Genomic DNA, 19,380 nt, shown 5'->3' with positions numbered 1-19,380 from the left:
GTCATTACAGCATCTTGTCAGCTTTGTTTATTGGTAATAGTGAAACTGGCGATTTACAACTGATCTTGGCTAGATCCCTGCAGCTGAGGAATGGATGTGGGGAGAGTTGTGCTTTACTGTCAGGTTGCATAATAAGAATACGCCTCCCTGACCAACAGACTATAAGAAATCCTGGCTCAGACTCCATTTGGGGCTCCCTGGTTCCAAGGTATTCTGTGCACGTGTCAGTGCTTCCTGATCCAAGAGAAAAAGTGTTCCCCAAATGGCCCTTACAAAGGGATGGCAGTTAGAAGCCACATCTGGCCTCTCTGGACCCCTTGCTACCAGATAACTCTGGCTGCCATGCATGTCCTTACTTTAATGATACTGTGTATTGTATCCTTTCTTGAAACGATGATTTACAATCATTGTCATCTGAGTCCTAATTCTTCTTTAGCAATCCTTCCCTATCTAACTGCCATTGTTAGTACAGCAAGACAGGTAGAAGGTATAACAATTTCCGGGCCTCGCAAGGCGAGCGGGAAAATATTCCAAATGTAGACTATGTTTTACCCCAGAAAGAACCCCAGGGAAACAGTTTTGTAAAGACTATTTTTGAAGAGCCTCAGAAACTTTCCATTTGACACTTTTCCTCTTCCTTTGCTTGAAATTTCTCTAGACTTGACAACTACTAACAGGATCCTACAGCCCATCATGTTGCCTTTAATATTTCCAAGCCAGTAAGTTTCTGTCATTTTTATAATGAAACTCAAATGATGATATGTGTTGGCTCTGGGCTGCATTTTTCCTTTTTCTGGAAAGCCAAATATTGAGAATAGTTTGCAACAAATGATACTTATACTTCTCATCTCAATTTTTCATCTAGTAGAGGACAGTACCATCACCTCACCTCTGCTGAATATCTGAGGAGTCCATTAAATTTGCTTGGTTTTTGTGGAGGACCATCCCCTCCAATAAAAGCCATTAATTCCTCCTGCATAAGAAAATATGTCTTTCATTTTGCAGAGGTTGTTTCTTAAAGCTCTGATTGTGAATATTTAATGTAATTAGGATAAAAAGTAAAGTACTAGACATTGTTCAACATATTATTTTAATAACATTCAAATAATGTTATTTATCTTTAAAAAGTAGAAGTACAAAGTAAGATTTTTTTGTCCATGTCTTAAATAGTAGTTATGTTTAGATTTTATGTGATTAATGTATTGTATGTAATTTTTTACTTGTTATTATAATCTAGCCAAAGGCATGTTTTAATTTCTAAAATTGCCAAATATTAAATTCACCGGTGAAACAAAGTATCAAGCCACTCTACCCTACCCATCATTTCTGATATGATAGCCTTAAGTAACAATGTGGTTAAGACCTAGCCCTACTTTAAGGAACATCATCTGCGGGGAGAAGAAGCATGATTAAAGAAAGAAGAAGTGGCTACAGCACACAGCTTCCTTGTCCAGATGATTTGAGACCCAATCCAATGCCTCTCAATTTCCTCAATAAAATCAAACCGAGCAACCTAAGATGGGGGTCCCCAATCAGCATAGGTCCAAGAGAGACAGTAGCATCACCTCCATCTCCAGCCCATGTCATTTACTTTTGGGACTTGAGGTGGGACATTAGGATGAGGGCAATAGGGGCTACCTACTTTTTCCCATTGTGCCCAGCAAATAGCCCCCCTTCCTCTTTTCAATTTTTAAAGCTTATTTAATTTAGTTGAACCATGAGGGTGTAAGCTAGAGAAAATTGAAACAGGTTGTCTGTAAATTAAGTGAGCCCAGAAGGCATACCCAGAGCATTTCAAATTGTTCCTTTAAATGAAGTTGTTACTGTAAAATATTTCTATTTTATTAAATTTTAAAGGATGGTGTTGACCTTGCAAAATGTAAACTTGTCCTGACAGAGAGTTTAGAATCTGCAAACATATGGCAAAATCATTAAGATTGTCCTAATTATAGGTAACTATAAATAATTGTATAAAAATGCCTTTAAAATAACTGCAAAAAAATCTTTCATTTGTAACTCCATCTTTGTTAAACATAAATAGCAGCTCAGCAAATAGCTCTTCTCTATGACTTTCCTGCAGTGTAGCAGGAAGACAAAGCTTAATTGATTGGCTTAGCAGTCATTTAACATAGATATTCTCAGTGGAAGATATTTCTACAATTACCATATGCGGCTTGCTACCCTTGGTCACTGGGCATGAATGTAAAAGAAAAGAGGGGATGAATTAATAAACTGAAAAATTAGCCAAGTTTAGACTGGACCAATCTTCGTGTAAATCCTAGCTCCCAGCTGCACCACTGATTGTTTGTATGAAATGAGTAAGTTACTTTGACCGTGTTTTCTCACTTAAAAAATGAAAATAATATTTGGATATTTTAAGAATTTAAGTTATGTCTCACATAGAGCCTATAACATTAAACATTTTCAAATCATTGCTGATACCATTATTATATTTATCATTATGGTTTACCTGATTTTCAGACATCGCTTTGCATTTTTGACTCACTCGGCCACAGTTTGCTTATCTATCAGCTGTTGAGATGATTTAGACCTATGATCATGGCCCTAAGCAGAACTGGCATTACTTGAATCAGTGACATTTTTCTCATTAAAATTTGATAAGACAGACGTCATTGTCCTTTGCAAAAAATTATGACTTGGGATTATCTGTGCTATATGAAGGTAACATTGGGATGTTACTTCCCTGAGTGTACAAGCAAGCTCCCTTAATCCATATCTTAGAATACCTATAATTAAGAAAGGCTAAAGTGGTCAGGTCAGCATGATGGCAAAAAAAAAAAACATTCACATTTGAAAATCAACAGGGAAGAGATAAATATGCTCAATTATACATCAAACATTAGTATTTATCATGGTTCCAAAAGAACATATACACATTTTGCACATTTTTGTGTAAAGAAATATGACTGTTTAAAGCAAGCAAATTATGTTGGAGTGTATTAAGTTGTAGATAGGAATTAAAAAGGCAAGTAGTGAATTTATTATAGTTGGAATTTCAAAACTAGTAAAATTCATCAATGACGTTGGAAAATAACAAATGTCGAAACATTGGGTGGACCTAAGAATTAAGTTACCATACAAAAATAAATTACAGACAGACCAATGATTTAAATTTTTAAGAAACAGTTATAAAACTGAATAACAATAATAACATAGAAGTATATTTTTTTAGTGGAAAATGCTTTTAGTGGGAAATGCTTTTCTTAACCTATTACCAAAGTCAGAAATAATATAGGAAAAGACTAACAAATTTGACTACCATCCCCCCAAAAGTTTCTCTGTAACAGAAGACGCTCTAAAAAAAGTTTAAAAAGACAAATTCTGAATATACATTTCAACATAATACCAAAGGGTCACTATCATTTTGCATGAAGTTGTAATAGCATTTTGAAGGCACTGCTGCCATGAATCCAGAGATATCCCAACCCAGGGCCAACCCAAGCCACTTCTACTACCTCCATATGGGGTTCTCAGAGGAGACTTCAAAGAAATCAAAGCAACTTGAATCAAACTACCATTTCCTAACAGTTAACATCTATGCAAGCAACTAATACTATGAATGCATTAAAAGTTGATTCAAAACACAAGCCTTGGTCTCATTCAATGTTCCAATTCTCACCTCTCATTACTCCCCATTCTTGTATAAATTATGAAGAACATTCTCAAGAATGCCTACATAGAGCAAGCAAGGTAACCAGGCCTTAATAGTTGCCTTAACTTGGTTTATCTATTCTACCACATGGAATACAAGCAGGAATGGCAAGAAATTGGCTGCTTTGGCCTTGGTGCCTAAAATGAGAAGTCTAAAGAGAAAAGGGAGCATGGATCTCTATGATTTTAAGATACAATAATCTTACTTATTATAAACTATAGTCCAATCAATGACTCAAGCTCTAACTAGATATATTAACAAATGTTTCTCCCTTGGAGAGGAGTGGATGACCAAAAATGACAACACTTGTGTGGGGAAGACATGTAAATTTTTTGTATTGTCAGAAAAACTAAGTGGAAATACAAGAATCCATTTTGAGAAAATTATAAATACCTCTGTTCTCAGTTAATTCTGAGGCTACCCCTCATCACAAGGGGTAAGAGAGTTATTAAGAAAATGGCCCTAGAATTAAAAGCCTGTCTCCACCATGATTAATTGTGTGGCCATGAGTACATGTCTTAAATTCTTAAGCTCATTCCTTCACTTGTTAATTTGAAATAATACTTACCTCCTTGGATCTGCAGCAAACTTTAAATGAGATGCACTAAGAAAACTCTAATTTATACTAATTCACACTATTGTTTTTCTCACTGAGAAATAATCCAAATTGTAGGTTTAATGTGACTAGGACATAGTAAAAAGTGAATAAATGTTGTATATTTTAGTCCTCAACCATTCTTAAGAAAACACCAAATTTCTCACTAATATCTTTTAACTACCACAACATTAGCCAAACCGGCATATCCAGCTTTTGTACTAGCAAGGAATCTGCCCCTATATAGTGGTTGCTCAATACATTCTTATTTCATCAATGAACTTTATGCTCAAATCTTGCACAAGTGACTGTCAGAGGGAAAATAATTCAGCAAATGTCCTGAAAAAAAGTCTTGACCCTACTGACATCTCTTTTGATGTAATGACTTATTTCCAAGGAATAAAGCATTTTCTTTGGAACTTAGTACATTGGCTTTTAGTCCAAGTCCTAAGGAAACTTTTATAACGATAGCAATGACTGTTGGATGGATTGGATCCTCTGTTTTGGTCCTACTATTCATTCACAGGTCTGTCCCGGAAGTGCTACAAACTACCCAAAGTTGAAAGCTAATATGAAAACATCACTGCAGGCCACTGAACCTAAGCTGAAGTCTTAGAGAAAACTGGATTCGCAGATTTTATTTAGACAAGATCATTTTCAAATAATTTCCAGCTGTTCACCCTAAGGGCTCCATAAGAGTTTTTCCTTGTCTTCTATTTCCTATACTGATATTAAACAGGAAAGGTATAATTACTTCTAATTTAACTTGTAGGTGTGTTTTCATAGAACAAAATTTGAGTCCCTACAGCTTCAGCCTGCCTCACAATATAAAGTCTGCTATTATTGGCTAACGGTTTTACAGAGAGGGGGATGTAAGGGATATAAGACTGGCTTAATCAATTCACCTGTCCACACTTCACTACCAGACACGATCAAAGCTATGTAAAATGATCATCCAAAGTCACCTTATAATTCCCCTTGTGCTCCTGAGATTTCTAACCCATTATTTGAGAAAAAACTGCCTTGTTAGCATATTTAAATATATCTTTATGTTGAAACCTTGATCATGGTTACAGCTCAACCATGGAGTTGACGAACCCTGGTAGAACAAAGAGAAGTCATTCTCTGTTATAACTCTCGTTATACTGCATTCTCACAAGTAACAAAAAAATATGGCAGCTCCCTTATTTAATGTGTAACTGCACATCTGAGTCAAACAAGAATACAGCAGTTCCTCACACAGCAATAAGGGCTAAGGTATGCTTCATTATATGTACATAGCTCTATTTTAATTTAGAAGGAAAATAAAGATGGCTGACTCACGTAGGTTTCTGAGCTTCAAACATTTCATTCCTTTTTAGTTACTACAGAAACTTAAAATCTGAAAAGTTGAACTGTCAGTGAAGCAACACATTCTTTTCTTACTCTTTCATAACCATTTCATATTAAATGCATCTCACGTAGCAAAGCTCTTTTTCTCCCGCAGAGAATCTGGCAGCCACAAGTCTTAGCTTTACCAGCGTCTGTGGGTGTCTCTCAGTAGCAGTCAAGTACTCCGAGAGAATAACAGAGAAGTCATTGATATTTTCTAGAAAATCACTCCGCAGCTCATCAAAAATTTGGCATAAAGAAAATTATTTCTGAAATCTTTAAAGACTTTATTTAAACTCATTTTTTTTGAGACCAAAGGGAAATCATATTTTTAAAGTCTCATATAAATGAGTTCCATGGGCCATTAAAATCTTTCTGCAGTTGTGTGATTTATTTTTTGGTAGCAAAATACTTTGCTCATGAATACATTTTCAGTCTATAGGGGCCTTAAATAAAATAGCAGAAAAAAAATGGAGGGGGGGAAGGAAACTGACATTTGCCAAGCACAGATGCTTTGCCAGGAAGATTATAATTCTGTTTTTAATCGTAGCAAAAATATATATTTATTCATATGTCAAAAAAACAAACAAATCCATTAAAGAAAGTCTGTGCATTTTTGTAGTATGTAATGTAGTATGTAATCCCAGGCATTTCAAAAATTAGGTTGTTCTAGCTCACACTGTTTCCAGAAAGTGTCCAATCAATGACTGTATTATATGAAGCTTTTCTTATTTTTATTTAAAAAGAAACATCTCAAATAGCAATGATTCCCTGTATCCCAGAACATATCATAATGTTTTGTGTTTCTTGCCTTTACACATGGAAGGGCCACTTCCTGGAATATCTTCTATCCTTCTTACTTGCCTGCCTGTCAAACGTGTTGTTACCATTTTAAATGTCAGTTCAGATGTAGTTTCCTCCAGAAAACTTTCCCTGGCCAACACCACTGCATTATAAATTGTTCCATTCTCTAGGAAATATGTGTTCCCTGTATATACTTACACTGTAATTATCACATAGTAGAACCATTTATTAAAGTGTCTATCTTCCCTAATAGACTAGAAACTTGTTGCACATAAGCACCGTCTTGGACATTTTGAATGCACCACAATTATCACAGAATCTAGAACATGAGAGGCAACCAATAATTTTACTCAACTGAGTTACAGAAAAACTGGAAAATTAACATCATATTGAAGACTACTTGAAAAGACATAATTCCTTGATGGGAAGTCACGAGATAAATCTCTGCATACATTCTACTCTTTTACAATGATAGCAATAATATCTTATGGTTTTAAGATTTATAGATGTAGTTTCTCCAGTTACAACTTTCATTCTATAATTGGATTCTTATGCCTAAAGTTAGCCAATTATAAATGAAAATGCTACAATAAATACTTTGAACCTATTCATATTGATTGCTTTAAAGAAATCATAACGTTAAATCTGTGGCTCTATTCATATTCTCTAAACTTTTGATAATTCTCAAGTGACTAGTCTAAAAGTAGAGTTATTCAAATCCAGATTACTTTTTAAATTACATTTAATAGTTTCTAACTAATAACCATTCTACCAGGACAGGAATAGTTATGCAAGGTAATTCTCTTTCCCTGCTTCTTCATATTTTTGGTTTGTACATTGGATTTGAAAAGCACTTTTGACAAAGATCACTGACTATACATGCAAATTAGTATTGCCTTTAAGCTTAACTGCACCCCTCAGCCCATGCTTCGCAGGCAAATAACAAAAGACAGCCGAATCATCCACAAAGCTAACATGAAACATTCCTCAGCCCATCTGACATTTCAGTACAACCACTGCTTAGAAAACCAAAAATACATCTGTGCAAACTGCAGAAAATTTAGAACTAGCAGGGCTTTCTTTCAAGACTTTCATTTTATAGTGAGTTCTGAGTCCCTTAAAAACATACATCAGCCTTTATTCTCCTGTGAAAGCATCATTGTTATATTAGACGTCTGCTTAAGAAGATCCTTGGCACTGTCTGGAAGGTTTTTCACTTTAACTGAATTGCGCTTCACTGACCTCCCAGTGGTTCTGCTTTTTCACAGAGCTGACTCTACCTTCCCCGCTCCCTTAGAGTGTGGAAATGGAAAAATATAATGGTCATTCAGGTACAGCAGTCTCACTGTGAAAATTCTGATTGTTCGCACAGTATTCATCAAGACAATTTGGTTTTCTGGCACACCATTCTTGAAAGTAGACATTAGTATAGTTGCTGGTATGTTTGGGTAATTTTCAGTATATTCTCATCTGTTTTGACTCTTCCTTGATTTGCAAGTTCTGTCAGTTTTGTTTATTAACCATACGTGGTTTTAGAAATAGAAGAGTCATTTCTTGGTTTCCTTTGATTTATAAACTCCTTAGTTAAAACTTTACTTCCCTAATGTTGCTGATTATGTTTTTGACTCACTGGTATACTTTACCATTGACTGCATATTTTAAGAAACTCATTGGCTCTTGTCTCTGTTATGAAATCTAGTTGAAACTGGGCAACTTCAGTGTTGACTTTTTTCACATCCATTCATTTACTCATTCTCAGCATTTTCGAAACAACATTTTCTTCAAAGTACATGTTAGAAGCTGGACATAGATACAATTTTATCCACAAAAACATAAAGGTATGGTGATTCCAGCTGAGAGTGACTATTCTTTGAAATTTTCATCCTCTAATTGGCTTAACTAGACTAAAATATATCGTTCTTTAGGGTTTAGTTCAAAGTTAATTACTGACACATGCTACGTGGGTGAACCTTGAAAACATTATGCTAAATGGAAACCAGTTTAAAAGGACCATATATTATGTGATCTCATTTATATGAAACGTCCAGAATAGGAAAATCTATTAATACACAAATAGTAGATTAGTGTTTGACGAGGGCTGGGGGAAAAGGGGAATGGGGAGCAACCACTAATTGGCAGGAGTTTCATTCAGGGTGATAAAAAATATTCTAGAATTAAACTATTAAGATGTTGTACAACTCTGCATATACTAAAAAAATTATTGAATTGTACACTTTAAATGGGTGAATTGTACGGTATGCTAATTCTATCTCTATAAAGCTGTTATATTAAAATACAACTATACATAGTAACATACACCAATGAATTTTTCTAAATGTTTTAATTCTACATTCTGACACTTTAAAAGCTTTTGAAGAATATCTATGTGGTTAACTGGTGGCAACTGACAAGTCTATAATTCAGATAATGAAATAACAGAAAATAAGGTTAAATAGTTTGGTTACGGTTAGCTACGTCACATGCTTTAGGTATCCTAATTAGGCTAGTGTTTAATCATATAATTATGAATAGTGTCTTTCCTATCTGAAAATTTAATGAGGTGCTAATCCTCACTCCTTGACAAATTATAAGATGCCTCTTTCACTTTTTCCTGCTTTGGTAGCTTCTCAAAGCTATTTAAATTAATTTGTAATCACTGATTATAATGCCAGGAATTGTCTAGAAAAGCAAAACTGTCTAGAAAAGTAAAACAATAAAAATGCACATACTATTTCTGTTTTTTAAAGTGAAAAAAAAAGGCTGTATTTTATGCAGGTTTGGTTTCGTTTTGTGGAGAAAATGTGCATCTAGATACACAAATAGCCCATTCATTTATTCCGATATTTCTTCACACACACATGCTTTCTGCAAACATTGATTAAGTACTACGTCTCACACACTGTCTACCACACTAAGGAATTCAAGGTCAAATCACCATCCTCAAGGTACTTACAATCCAGTGAAACTACTGCTACCAAATGAATCAGTAGAGATGAGAACACAAATATCAATGCTACTCTGAGAAAAAGATGTGTGAATATGTCACACTATTGTCTATCATCTCCAAGGGACATTTCGAAGAACAGTTTCAATCTCCATACGTAAAAGAGGCAAAGCCACATCAGAAAGGACTGGTTAATCAGGATACAAGTAATCTGTTGTTACAAAAAGTTCAGCTTACTTTTATCTTTGCCCACTGCTTTCAGCCGTTCTCTGAGGTAAAGCATCCACAGGACTAAAACAAAGAAAAAGGTAAAAACCAGTATTTTAATCCTCCAACTGAATCACTCCTCTCGTTCTGACTTCCAGAATCCTACTTCTTCGCATTTATATCTTGTCCCGGATTGTAAACAACCTCCCAAATTTTTAATCTGCATAGAAATATAAATATCTGGACATCCATAGGTAAGAATCGCGGCTAACTGCTTTAAGCCGGGCCTTCAACATCTTGAGTCTGGATTATCAAAATTGCTGCTGTCTTTCTCACTGTTTGTCCTCTATAACTAAGGTATTGTTTTCTCTGGTTACTTTCAATATTTTTTCTTTGTTTTTAGTTTCTAGGAGTTCAATTATTATGTGTCTTGGCAAGGATTTCTTTAGATTTATCCTATTTGTCATTTGCTCAGAGCAGCTTCTTGATCCTGTAGGTTTATATCCTACCAAATCTGGGAAGTTTTCAACCATTATATTTTAGAGTACTTTTTCATCTTGCCCTCTTTCTTCTCTCCTTCTGGGACTCTGATGGTAACAGTGTTAGATCTTTTGTTATGGTCCCACATATCTGAGGCTCTGTTAATTTTTTCACTGTATTTTTAATTTTTCAGATTGGGTAATTTCTATTGTTGTATCTTCCAGGTCACTGATTTCTTTCCTCTGTCCCCTCCACTCTGCTGTTGAGCCTTACCCACTGAACATTATTTTTTAGTGTTTTTTTCAATTCTAAAAATTCCATTTAGTTCTTCATTATATCTTTTATTTCTTTGCTGGCAAAGTATTGGGGCACCTTATTATAATTTCTCAAGTATGGAAATCTAAGCTCCCCACCCAGCCTTTGTTAACATGACAAGAGATGGGGCCCAGGTTTATGTTTTAGGGTTTTTTGATTGTTGTTTTGTTTTGCTAAAGTACAGTGGTTATTGTCTGAAAGTTTTCTGTTTTGCTAGGCCACCACTTTCCCAGTCCTCTGGCTTGAAAGAGCAGACTTTGTTGGGGCCCTTTTTTTACCTGCACCCTTGGCATTTCTAGGTTGCCAGCTTTTTCAGCTCCAAGTCTGGGATATATGAAGCAAAAGAAAGTCAAGAGACCTCACCACTGTTTTGTTCCTCAGGCTCTGATATCACTAGGCAGTCTGACTTCTCTTCTCCTTTTTTTTTTTTTTTTTTTTTTGCAATATGCGGGCCTCTCATTGTTGTGGCCTCTCCCACTGTGGAGCAGAGGCTCCGGCCACGCAGGCTCAGCGGCCATGGCTCACGGGCCCAGCCGCTCCGCAGCATGTGGGATCTTCCCGGACCGGGGCACGAACCCGTGTCCCCTGCATCAGCAGGTGGACTCTCAACCACTGCACCACCAGGGAAGCCCTGTTCTGCTTTTTTAAGAATCTTTTAATTAGTCTTTTAATGTCTAGACCATGCTCCCAGAAGCACAAGTCTGAATTCTGAAAATATTGTTAAAAAAAGAAAAGCTTAAGAAATTTACAGAAATAAAATGCGATTGTTTGAAATTATAGGGGAAGATAACTTTATTTTGATGTAGTATTTTAAAATCTTTCTAAAAACTACACCAAAGCTGCTGGGTATAGTGAAAAATATGCCAGACGAGGACAAAATGGTACAAACTTGGCTCAGCATTTCCGCTCATAAAACCACTGTATGGATAATAACCCAAAGGTATCACTCCAAATAACATGATCTAAATAATACATTACATAAATGTTCTATGAAGAATTGCAAAAACAAAGAGGAAAAGGGGATAGATAAGCCAACCACAGCTGCAATAGCTTCAAACAAGGTGACAAAAAAGCTTTGTAATAGAGAATTTCATTACCCCATCAAACAACAATAGCAGAAAACTAAACGAGATGAATGCTAAGTTTTAATATTCTAGAAAATTTTAATATACATTATCACTACCATTCTCCAATTTTAAGCCTTGTGCTTGTGTTCAATGACTGCAAATGGGGTGGTTAAAATGAAATTGGTCAAAATGTTAGGTCAGTTAAAAATAAATTTTCCGCATCACTGGTTTTTATGTAATTGTAATGTTAAAGTAAGATGAGACACTTGTGCAATAATTTTCCCATTTTTCAGATTTTTGGGAGATTCCTTTTCTTTTTGAATTTCTAAATAAATTATGTGTTCCTTGATTAGCAGTTCTCTAATGAATTGGTCAATTTGCCTACAGTTCTATGTCAATTATCCTAAAACAATTTTTTTTCAGTAAACAGCAGTGTTTATTAAATTTTTTGTGCTTTAATGCGATTTTGTCAAGTTGGTAAATATTGGCCTTTTTCTAAGTTATTTTGTTAAAATTAATTATAAGTTAATTTTCAAACAAGGCTAATACTACTTATTGGGCTATATTTTTTAAGTATATTTTAATTTTGCATTTACATTTAAGCAGTTTTTACATGAAACAATCATTGCCACTTCAAGAGTGGGCATCTTCACTATTTGATACTTTTTTGTCTTGTAAGACTTGAATCCACAATAAAAAGCATGTGCAATCTCAATATGACTCCTGGAAGAAAACAGTGCTGGGCTTGGATTGCACAGTGAAGTGGGAATGCTGTTTTATCTGCCAGCATCCCTTCCTTGGTGGGGTTGTCAATACATGAGCACACCATAACTCTCACAATAGATGCATATAAACATACAAGGGCCAAGCATAAATTCTTCCATGAGCCACAATGTTACCTATTTTTAGCTTATGCTTATAATTTGAGTTCAAGAACTTGCAACTGAAAGTCCTGACAAATACTTCAGTATATGTGAAAGAAAACAAATTATAAAATGCCAACAAGAAAAGGGTCTGTCAAGTAGCCATCATGTCCACGTAGAAGGGTGAAAGAATCTAAAAACCACTGACGATAATCAATCAAGCTGAATGGCTGGAGAAAAATGTAATTCATTTGTGCTTTCACATAAATTATTAAAATTCAAAACCACTGCCAATAATCAGGGCATACCTAACTAGCTAAAGTAAAATTAAGAAAATAGCCTGAAGTATTTTTAATAAAACAGAAAAATATATTTAAAGATGAAGAAACTTACCAAACTACTCTAAAATTACTAGTATGTTCAAAAACAATAAATAGAAAAAGACATAGATATAGATATGGATGGATTTAGGTTTATAGATATTTCTCAATTTATTTTGGGGGCCTGCTCTTTTGACTAAATTTTTTTTATCCCTTTCATGTTGCTATTGTTCTAAAATGCCAGCCTCAGTATTGTCTTTTAAGACAAAGTTATACTTATGGATGTGGGTATTATTTTCCATCTCACAAAACTAAAATTAACTGTTAGCACAGGAACAATTTCCTACTCAACTGTTTGAAACAGTGGTATAGTCCCATGTAAGTACAAAAACAACCAAGGGAAGAAATGGCTTTATCTTATCTCATCAGACTCATACTATCTGCATCTCTTGAGTAGGCCAGGCTAAAACAATTTAATCTTCCCCAAGGGTTTGAGACAAAAACAAACCACACAAACAACAAAAACAAAACCTGACTGGCTCTAAACAGACAATACACTAATAAGAAACAGAGAATAAAGAAAAAGAAATTGGGTGAAAAGATTTCCATTTGAATCTTTGCTTTTACATATCTTTCCATCTCTCCCATTACAAAATACACTTAACATGATGTTAACTTTCTTCTCCTTGTTTTCTCATGGAAGCAGGACCAGCTACATAATTTGTACAAAATGAAAATGAGGGTCTCTTCTTTAAAAATCATTAAGAATTTCAGCAAGGAGCATTAAGCCACATATTGGGTCCTTCTAAGCATGGATCCCTTAAAAACTGCATAGGTCACATGCTCATGAAGCCAGCCATGCAAGGAAGTATAAACCATAAAACATATAAAGAAATTTGGCAATAATCATCAAGATCACTATATATGCACATGCTCTTTTACCCTCCCCCCCGCCATTTCCAGGGCTCTATACAAAAGAATAATCAGTTTTGTATATTTACATATAAAATAAAATATATTTGTCCCAGTGTTATTGTAATAATGGAAAATTGGAAAATTTAGTAGTAAAATAATTTGTAACCTTTTAAAAAGATGTTAGTAAAAATATTTTCTTAATGACATTATAAAATGCTGTTAAGTGAGAAAAATATGACACAAAGCTAGAAACATAGCCTGTTCCATCTCTCTCCCTCTCCCTAACTCTACTATTTTCTTCTACATACATTCTCAAAACTGAAAGGGCATTTAGTAAAATATTAATAGTGGTTAACTATGGGATATGGAATTAGGCATGATTATTATTTTCTTCTTTACGGTTTTATGAGTATTTTACATTTTCTAATGAACATTTGTTATTTTTCTAACTAGGGAGAAAGAAGAAGAAAATAATAATAAAGTAAACCTTTCACCTAAAACTGACAGTTCCTAAGCAAACAGTTGGGAGCAATAAACTCTTTGAACAGTAATACAAGTAGACCTACTGCAAACATGTCACATTCTCACTCTCTGCAGTAAGTCCTCTAGAGAAGCAAAATTTAGTGCAGAAAGCAGTGTTTCTGCTCAGTGTTTATAGTTTCTTGGTCTACTTGCCCTGCTAGCTTTTTCCATTTACTACATCACTGAACAGACTTAGTGCCACTATTTTTAATGTACTGGTTAACAAATTCTGGACATGAAACTATTTTAAATGGTTTTATATAGAGTACATGCCAATGACTTAGTCCCAGAACAAAGGTTATCCTGTTGTCAAAGCAATAATGATCATGTGCTGACTGAGGCTACAGATGGTGGTTAGAAAAAGAGTTCAGAGTTTTGAAATGTCCTAGCTTGGGTCCACAGCAAAGCCTGAGACAAGGATTTGGGGATAGGTAGTTTATTTGGGAGGAGGTCATAGGGATCACCTGCAGTAAGGGAGCAGAGTGAAAAGCAGGGGATAAACAAGGAACAATAGCAGGATCATTATTGAACTGTTTATTGCTATGGGCAACTGGGAGGATTCAATTGTTCTAGGAACTATATGAGGTACTGTACAGAATGCTTCTTGGAATTTTGCCACCAAAAGATAAGAAGCTGAGGCATTAAACTTCTGAATTGTTTGAGGGTTTTCCTGGAGGCATTAACTTCCCTACACTTCCATGATGCCTGCATACGAGCTGGGAAAGACTCCCCAGGGCCTTAGAGAAAGGCACAGAGGATGTTTGAGATGAAATGCTATCAAGGTGCTTAGAACTGTTCACCATAACTGTAGCTGAAATCAGAGGTGGGCTGAAGAAATCTGACATGGGGCTCCAAAAATGTCCACAATTGGAGAATAAAAATGAGGGAAAATGGAAGTGCAGGAGTGAATGTTTTGCAATGTGACCTTAGTGCAGATAAAGAAAACTGAAGAGAAGTATATCTAGTTCGATCTGCCCGCATTTGTTAGTGAGGAGGTAGAGGAGACCAGAGGAAAGGAGGCTCATAGGTCAGGGCATAGTTCTTTCACGTGATCTATGCTCTAGGAAAAAAAATCATGGGCAAATTGAAGATGTTGGACATTGCATCTTGGAGAGGCAAACTGAAAAACTACTCCCAGATGCATGTGGGAATCCTCCACTTGCCATCCTGTTAAAGTGAAATATATTTTCCCTATAATTTTTTCCTTTGTCAAACATCCAAATAGTTCTGCATCTCTGTATACATATTGGAGCCTATTTTTAGGAATCATTCTTTCAGTGCTTCTTAAACAATCAATTCAAAAGCAATCATTAACCACAGGTTTATTCACTATAATGGAACTAGAAACACCTTGGACAGTCAGGTCATTTCTGTCAAGTGCAGAGTAGGTGATGTGACATATCCCCTCTCACCACAGCTGCCTTGAAAGAAGTGTTCAGTGACTTGTAGGGACATGAAAAATGCACTGCAATAAACTGTTTGGTAAGTCCCCCTCAGTGATTTCTCAGCATTTTATCCGTGTCCCTGTTGTAGCACTTAACACGGTCTACAGTAATGCATCCTGTTACATGTCTAACTCCCCAGAAACAGCAAGCTTCACGGTAAGTGAGACCTCATCTTATCCACCTCTGCAAACACAATGCCCAGCACATTGCCTGATGCAGAGTAGGTGACCAATTCAAATTTGCTGACTGAGTAGGCAAAGCATTTTCCAGGTTAACATTCCCTGATTTGTATCAAACAGATCAACACTGACATAGCTTAATCCACCTGAGATCTGAACTTGGTTCTGCCACTACCAAGCAGGGTAACCTTGGATAAGTCAACAACATTTCCTCAATCTCATTTTTTCTCATCTTTATAATTAAGGGGGTTGAGAAGCTAATCCTTATGGTGCCTTCAAGCTCCTACAGTCGATGATCTATGTGTCACAGCTGTTAGCTCATTAGAACGCACTGAAGGAATTCTGTCCCCAAGTCCCTACCTAGCTCTCTAAAGTACCTTTGTATACCCTTTGACTAATGTTGTGTTTATGTGTGTGTAGATACGATAAAAGGGAAATTAGACTTTTAAAAGAGGAGGCTAATAAGGAGGTTGGTACCTTTGTTTTCTTGAAGTTTTGAAAGCCGGTGCCTGTGTTTCCTTCAGAAGATTTTGTCATCTCCCTTACGTTCCATTTCAATTAATAATCTTGGTTATGATGGTCTGGGGATGCCTGTTAACCTGCCAACAGCAAGAAGCAGCATTTGTGTCAATCAATGCACACTTTATTTTTGCAACTCTAACTTCTGGTTAAGCAATAAACAACAACAACAACAATAAAAATCCTAGAAATTTAATTCACTCTTCCAACACATTTTAATGTAATGTCAGGCTCTGTGCTAACTCTAGAAATTGGGAAACAAATTAGAGACGTCTTAATGAGCTAAGAAATAAAGTGAATGCAAAACAATATTTCTGTTATTTATGAATACCTCAGGAACTATAGAATTTTATTTTATTAAATAAATGTTTATCTTTAGTACTGTTTTTCTCAGGTATTCAAAAGAAACAAGATAGCAACTGAAAAAGAAAATGCAAATAAAAATCATGGAATCTATGTTCAAAGAAAGGCAGTTAATTGAAAACTACAGTTTAATGAATTGAAATCTTTGAGGAGGAAGAAATAGAAAAACATATTTTATAATAACAATTACATTAATCAGGTAACCTTAACCTATTTTGAGGGATTTTTTTAGATGCTTTTTCCAAATTTTCATTCCAAAAGTATACCTGAATGACCTTGCCTTAAAGGGCATTCACTAAACCCAAATTAGATTCTCAGTCTTCCAGGTCACTAACAGAAAGTGATACACACATATGTGTGACAGTACCTCAAAGTGTTGTGACTTAGGCAAGAGGGTAAATATGTATTCACTGTACCCCGAGGGCAAAGAGGGTATATGTAAACTAGCAATGGTTCCAAGTGGTGGTATTGGAAAAATATAATGTTGAACCACAAAGGAGAAAATTCAGAAGGGAATGCCACAGACTCATGAGTACATTTGTATTAAAAGAAATGATCAGACAACAACTTGGATGAATCTCCAGGGAATTAGGCTGAGTGAAAAAAAGTCAATCCCAGAAGGTTACATCCTATATTATTCCATTTATATAACATCCTTGAGATGACAAAATTATAGATATGGAGTACAAATTAGAGTTGACCCTTAAACAATGCAGGGTTTAGGGATGCTGACATAATCAAAAATCCACCATATAATTTATAGTAGACTCTCCGTGTTCCAGGCTCCTAGTACCCACAGTTTCTCCATATCTGAGGCTCCTCCATACCTGTGGTTCCCCATCCACGGATTCAACCAACAGTAGATCATGCAGTACTGTGGTATTTACCATTAAATTAAAAAACTGGTGTATAAGTGGACCCGCATAGTTCAAACCCATGTTGTTCAAGGGTCAGCTGTAGTGGTTTTCAGAGAAAGTGTGTGTGGAGGAGAGGGGAGTGGGGGAGTGGGAAGTTGGGTGTGGATATAAAAGGACAACAGTAGGAATCCTTGTGATGACAGAACTGTTCAGTATCTTGACTGTGGTGGTAGAAACACAAACTTTACATGTGACAAAACTGCAGAGAACTAAATATACACACACAAGCACACACACACAGATACGAGTACATATAAAGTGAGAAATCTGAATAACATCAGTGAATTTTATCAATGTCAATTTACTGATTGCAATATTACTCAATAGTTAAGCAAGATGTTATCATTAGAGAAAATGCTTAATGAGCAAATAGAATTTCTTCATACTATTTCTTACAACTGCATGTGAATCTACAGTCATCTTAAAATAAAAAAAATAATTACAAAATTCAATAAGATGACTTCCCTGGTGGCGCAGTGGTTAAGAATAGGCCTGCCAGCGCAGGGGACATGGGTTCGAGCCCTGGTCCGGGAAGATCCCACATGCCGCAGAGCAACTAAGCCTGTGCACCGCAACTACTGAGCCTGCGCTCTAGAGCCCAAGAGCCACAACTACTGAGCCCACGTGCTACAACTACGGAAGCCCGCGGGCCTAGAGCCCGTGCTCTGCCACAACAGAAGCCACCGCAGTGAGAAGCCCGCACACTGCAACGAAGAGTAGCCCCTGCTCACTGCAGCTAGAGAAAGCCCACACGCAGCAATGAAGACCCAATGCGGCAAAAATAAATTAATTAATTTTTTTAAAAATCAGTAAGAAAAGAACAGACAATACATTAGAAAAATGACTGAAAGACTTGAAATCACTGAACAAGAAGGAAACTCAAATGACAAATCTATGAAAGGTTATTAGGTTCAATTGGTAAATAGGAAAATTCAAATTAAAATGACTTAGATATGACTATAGAGACTGACTGAAAATTAGAACATCTGATAAAACTAAATGTTGGTAAGATGGAAACAATCAGAAATTTGATCCACTACTGGTAGGGGTATAAATAACTATAACAACTTTGGAAAACATTTTCTGATAAAATTGCAATGTTCATACATTTCAACCCAGAAATTCTACTCCAAGGCATGAGAGAAATGCTTATATGGATGTGCCAGAATACATGCTCATTAGAATATTCACAGCTACATACTCTGTTTTGGACAAAAGCTGGAAACAACTTAAGTGTCCATTCACAGTAGGAGGGTTAAATAAATTGGAGTATATAAATACAATGGAATTACATGTATCAAAAAATATATATATAATACATATACATATGATACGTATACTTGTATGATATATAGCCACACATTAGAACATGTATGAATCTAGGAAGATATCTTATTAAGCTAAATATACAGGAAACAAAATAATAACTACTATATTGTTCCACTGATATAAAGTTCTAAAGCAGCTATCCTGTTTAAGAAGAGATATACAGGTGGTATGTACATATGCAAAGGTGGAAAGAAAAGAGCAACTTAAAAGTTAACATAGAGGGGCTTCCCTGGTGGCACAGTGGTTACGAATCCACCTGCCAATGCAGAGGACACGGGTTCGAGCCCTGGTCGGGAAAATCCCACATGCCGCGGAGCAACTAAGCCCATGTGCCACAACTACTGAGCCCGCGTGCCACAACTACTGAAGCCCACGTGCCTAGAGCCCATGCTCTGCGACAGGAGAAGCCACTGCAATGAGAAGTCCATACACTGGAATGAAGAGTAGCCCCCTCTCGCCACAGCGAAAACCCAACGCAGCCAAAAATAAAATAAATTTATATATAAAAAAAAGAAGACATTCGTGTCTTCTTAAAAAAAATTTTTTTAATAA

At 35.8% G+C, this 19,380-nt stretch overlaps 1 long non-coding RNA gene across 1 annotated transcript in view; it reads right to left on the bottom strand.

The window, feature by feature from the left end:
• LOC307188641 overlaps window positions 1–19,380 on the bottom strand; it is a 140,903-nt gene that overhangs the window by 47,670 nt on the left and 73,853 nt on the right. The window contains exons 3-4 of the long non-coding RNA XR_013829031.1: window positions 16,178–16,299; window positions 9,625–9,678 (exon numbers count right to left, since the gene is read on the bottom strand). This is a non-coding gene — a long non-coding RNA (uncharacterized lncRNA). The remainder of the gene's footprint in view (window positions 1–9,624; window positions 9,679–16,177; window positions 16,300–19,380) is intronic.

Source organism: Stenella coeruleoalba (genome assembly GCF_951394435.1).
Source record: "Stenella coeruleoalba genome assembly, chromosome: 7".
Lineage (NCBI taxonomy): Eukaryota > Metazoa > Chordata > Mammalia > Artiodactyla > Delphinidae > Stenella > Stenella coeruleoalba.
This window is presented reverse-complemented; position numbering and strand designations above follow the sequence as displayed.